Source organism: Photinus pyralis, unplaced genomic scaffold (genome assembly GCF_008802855.1).
Source record: "Photinus pyralis isolate 1611_PpyrPB1 unplaced genomic scaffold, Ppyr1.3 Ppyr1.4_LG4, whole genome shotgun sequence".
Taxonomy (NCBI): domain Eukaryota; kingdom Metazoa; phylum Arthropoda; class Insecta; order Coleoptera; family Lampyridae; genus Photinus; species Photinus pyralis.
Window position 1 is genome coordinate 40,321,577 of NW_022170511.1, and position 5,388 is coordinate 40,326,964.

Consider the following 5,388-nt stretch of genomic DNA (forward strand, 5'->3'; position numbering starts at 1 on the left):
CCATATCTAATTAATTAGTTGGTAATTATAAAGTTGTTGCTCTCCGAAGGATTTACGCGGAAACATTTTTAGGACAACGGCAAAAGTAAACGAGAAAAGGGTTAATATAAAACGAAATGCGTTTGTCTCAAAGGAGTTAGTAAATTAATATGAATATGGAGTTATTTGTCTTTCTAGCACATTTTGGGAAAGATGGTAAGTAATATATTTGTTCTATTTAGCGGACCGCAATCCTCTTGGGTTTCACATATTCGCTTTGTATTCACGAATACCTTTACCTAAACTTCTAACCCGACCCGGGAACGGGAGGGTCTGGAGATTAACGCACGGAAGCTTGTTCCACTCGCCACGTCCGGCCGTAGATTTATTTACAAACGGAATGGTAAAGCAACGTGTAAATGCAGTCGTGCCGTGAATGCCTATAGAGTATTTTTAATGCTATGGGACACCTACAATACTGAACTAATCGAGGAGAGTGCCTTCCTTGTAAGTAATCAGGAATGGCTGTCTCATTGCGTGCATCGCATGAAAACGTACAGCAGCTTGTTGCGTTTTCCGCATTCGGGGATTGAGAGCAGAGGGATCAGATGGGAGTTAACGTTTCCCTCCATTAATGACAATAAGACGCAAAAAGAAAGATAAATTGGAGTCACTCGGTAGAGGATCTGCGTCTCTTGAGAGAAAAGGACGGCGGTTACACGGTCAAGATACGTTTGTATAAATTTTGTAGAACAGGAAAAAATATGGTCTGACGGCTTAGTTTGCTTCGAGAGAACAACGCTACCGCTAATCCCAGTAGAACTTTGTGGCGGTAAAATACTATTGAGTTTAACATCCCAAAATTCGTAGTTATTGGCCGACCTATTGTCGGTTGGAAACAAATTTATGATGTTTTATATAAAGTTGAATTCAATGGAATGAATATTTCACCACAACATACCAAATAACGTACCATTTTATACATGCCTCATGCCTCGATAATTTATTGCGTGTATTTTGACTGATACTGAATGCGAGCATGTTAAGAGAGCAGAATTAAATGAAATCCAAATATGTACATGGCGGTCTATGTTCTTATCTTTCGTAAATATTCAATACAATGTGATGAAAAGCTCAATATTTAACTCTAACCATAACAATAGATTTCTCAGCAGCAAGTAATTTTTAAGAGGACAGCTGGGAGATGTTTAGTTATTGTAAATCTCTTATTAGATACTAAATATTTTTAAACGCTCCGGAACACTTCAGAATGTGCGAGAGCGGCATTTTTCATCCAGCGATTGGGGTTTGTATTAATTTCAAAGCCAAAACTGAAATACAAAGCGAATAAGTTACATTCTTAATACGTACGTGGATCATTGCACAATCTGACTAAAGTGCTAGTAATTAAATAAATTGGTACCAATACCAAGAAAGTGTTGGGGTCCAAGGTGCAAAACATTTCGTTGCGCTACATTTAGAATGGCACGTTAAAAACCAGTTTATTATTCAAAATTGTGCTCATTTGTTTACACATGGTGATAATAACATTATAAATAAAACGACAACCTGTAAAAAGGTTGAAGACCATAATTCGTGCCTTTTTGGGCTCTCAAAACCTTAAGTTATAAGGGTAATTTTGAACATATCCATACGACGGAATAATGAGAAGCATTCCAGTAAATTAACTAAATTGTAACTGATAAATAGCGAGGAACTTCAATCATCATCTTGCGAGTTTCACTGTCCAGGAGTAACCAAATATTTTTTACCTGGCGATACCAATGGTTCGATTGTATTGTAAGATAGGCGTTTCACCATCCAATTTTCCAAGTAGCTGCTTCTCTACAGGAGTATTTTCTATTGAGACATTTTCCCCACATCCATCACATACTGCAAGAATATTAACAGGCGACGAATGGCAAGACCATCCCTGAATTCTAGTGGCGATAATTCAACATTAAGACCCTTGAGGGGAATGCAAGATAACCATGCACCGGTATTCATAATTTTATCATTGGATCTTGGGGTGATACGTTGACGTCGAGAATGGTATAATGTAGCTTCATATTTGCTTAAATTATTAAAACCAGAACGTGTAGATAATGATTCTAAAAGTATCCTGCATCCGGACAAGGAAGTTTCATAAACAAGAGGAGCATCCATTACACTTTACAGGATAGGTTATACCAAGTGCCTTCATTTTTAGCGCATTTTTGAAAAAAATACGCTATTATATTCGTTATTGCTGGCAGGCCGGCTGTCCGTGTTAGATCTCCACAACTACAATAGCTAGAGACTTCAAATTTTCACTAAAAGCTTTCTGCTATAGTGTAGATGTGCAGGCACTAGTCTATTTTGAGTTAGATTACTTGTGAGATGGATAATTGAAGAAAATAATTTCGATATGGGTTTCGGAGGTGCTATAATTTTACCGTTAGATAGCGCTACTAGTATAAAAACTTATAATTTACCTTGTGATTTGTTTTGCAAAATGAAGACGTACCGTCAATTGAAATTAAATAAAATAAATTATTTAACGCAGCCAAAATTACTCGTGAGATCGATAATTTTAAACTTCGCTAATAAAATACTGACCTGCATTACTAAAAATGCGCTTTAATCATGCATATGCTGATTTACAACTTGTTTATTGGTAGAGATTAGATTCATCTTCACTCACTTCACTTTCTACTTTTTGAGCCACCACAAAGTTGATCCGCTCCACAAATTTTAGTTACGTCTTCTCCAGATCTAAGTATACGACGTAAACATTCACCAATTCCAATAGGACGAGTTCCAGGGTATTTATCAATTGCAACTCAGTCAATTTGTCATTAGGGCACGAATCTCAATCCAAGGAAGACCTTTTTCATTCAGTTTCATACCTCAAGCATCTATTGAACAACGGAGATTCTCTCTTTATTTTCCATAACGCATAAAAACTGGCCATTGATCTGAGCTGCTTTCTCCTGGACCTCCACTACCATGAAGTTTTCTTGCAACTTTTTCGATACGGTCGCATGTAATTTCAATTCAAGCCATTATAAATTTGGAATTGTATCAGGTAATTTAAATAAGGTCTCATTACGTATAACAGCAGAAGGATGCTTGTCTTGTATCGCATCAAAAACCATGTAACCAGAATCAGGAGATAAGCCATCGCAGAGTAGTGTCTAGAATGAAATTATATGATGCATTAATAATAAAAGTCAGGAAAATGTCACATTGCCGGGGGGGGCCGAGTACTTTAATTTCCGAGTCAGATAATGACATTTTACTGACTAGTTTTGTATTCAATTTTACCCGAAATCGTCTTTTAATATAAAATTTCAATTTTTGTATAGAACTTTTGATTAATGTCAATCTGTCAGTGATGACAGGAGCCATTATAGACATTTGGAAATGTCAAAAATGCGGCCGGTAAAGTGACGGTGCGGCCGGTAAAGTGACGGTGCGGCCGGTAAAGTGACAGGTGCGGCCAGTAAAGTCATGATATAAACACACCTAGTAAAGTGACAAGTGGCACGAAATGTAGTCTACTCTGCGTCTGTCAAGGAAACTAAAATTTCCTGACAGAAAGTAGACATGAAAATGAAGATTTCAGGGCGATTTTGGATAAAAAATAATCAAATAAATATTCTTAGAACGACATATATTGTCATTTCGTTTTCAGTCATACGCGAAAACCACTAACCACTCATACCGTAATACAAATAACAAGTAAGTAAATTTTAGTCATAATGTTAACTTCATATAACATTTTTTCTGTAGTTGCAAGGTTTTTTCCTAAAGCATGAGTTGTACGAATAATGTAATAAAATAAATAATGTAGCCCTTTGAGAAGTGTTGACTTTTCTGTACAATACCCTTCCGAAAGTAAACCGCTTTTTGCCGTCAGCCTGTCGTTTTCACATATAATCTTAAACTAGGTTATACACACACAGACTTTACAATTAACTTCCAGTTCAATTAATTATACAAACTCCTTCCACTGCCGTAAGCTACAAGAAATAAATTATTACTGCACATTATGTGTTAACAAAGCTACTTTTAACCACGAGAGATTACTCCTAGTTCTCGCTCCAACTTAACTTATTTATGCACAATAACAAACGTCGCCCTATATTAAGCGAATTATTAAACCACCATAAAGAATTGATTAATATTTCAAATGGCACCTAAAGCCGTTAGCCGTAAAAGTAAAGTGGCACATTTATATTTCTTCGTTAAAACTTTTGAATCTCTATGAAGTATAGCTCTCTAATAACTTTTTAGATAAATGGGGAGAACAGCTGGTGTGCTATTTCCAGATACCATCACAAACCTCTTAGTTTTACTTACAAACGCATTAGAGTTTAATATCTATTCAAAGTTAGGTCGTGATTCGGAAGATCGATAGCAGAGCTGCCATCCCCAAGCTCAATTCACAACGAACGCCGGAAACGTAATAAATTCGTTTTAATAAAATCTCGCCCCTTAAATAATTAAGTAGGTACAAATAAATCTTCGTCAAAGGACCGACTGCGAATTACAAAAAAAGATGGTCGCGGAACAAGAATATCGCCCGATTTTGCGTCGCCGTTGGAAGATAATTGTCCGTGAAGTGACTCGGCTACCCCTGAATAACGTCTGTAGGATTAGTAGCTTGATTCTAACAGAAAATACTAACTTGGGAGCACGGATCATTTCTCCAGTACACCCCTATTACTTTGCGAACATCTAAATGTTGAGTATACTACATCTCCTCCTTCGAGGATTTACGCCGGCTTTTATTTCGGGAGATTTCCTTCTTTTTTATTTCAACTCGAAATTCTTCCGCGAGTAGACTCCTTAACTTTTACACGTTTACAACATTTTTTCTTAAATTCCTGCCGTAACGCAGATATTTGGGCTTAAATTTACCATTAACACGAAATTAACCGCGCATTCTTTAATGTCGAAGTTAAACTTCTTGAGGGAAGTTTCAGATTGCGCGAGTTTGAATTATACAATACCTGTTGCTATTGTAGCATCCACGGTCCAACTTTGTTAAAATTAACTTCAGGAACTAATATTTGATTTTGCTTCAAGTCGGTTTCGCCTGTTTAAATTTCGGTAGTTAGTTTAGGAACGAAGGCAGCCCGAGGATTAATCGAGCGATGAAGATACCTGTAGTGTTTATTTATTTATTTTTTCTTATAGAATGTGGCCCTCGATGTGGCCTGTAGAATCCATAATTTCAAACAGTTCCAAGATTGGGCTACTAGTTCAAAAGTTACAGCCCTTTGAATTTTCTTTCGAAATTGGTTTCTAGTCTATAACTTTTGATTGAGAGGTCTGATCGAAAAAGTACGAATTGTTTTGGATTCTACGCACCAAAATTAATAAGAAAAAGTGTTTTCTCGAGGAATTTTGGTGCAGACGATT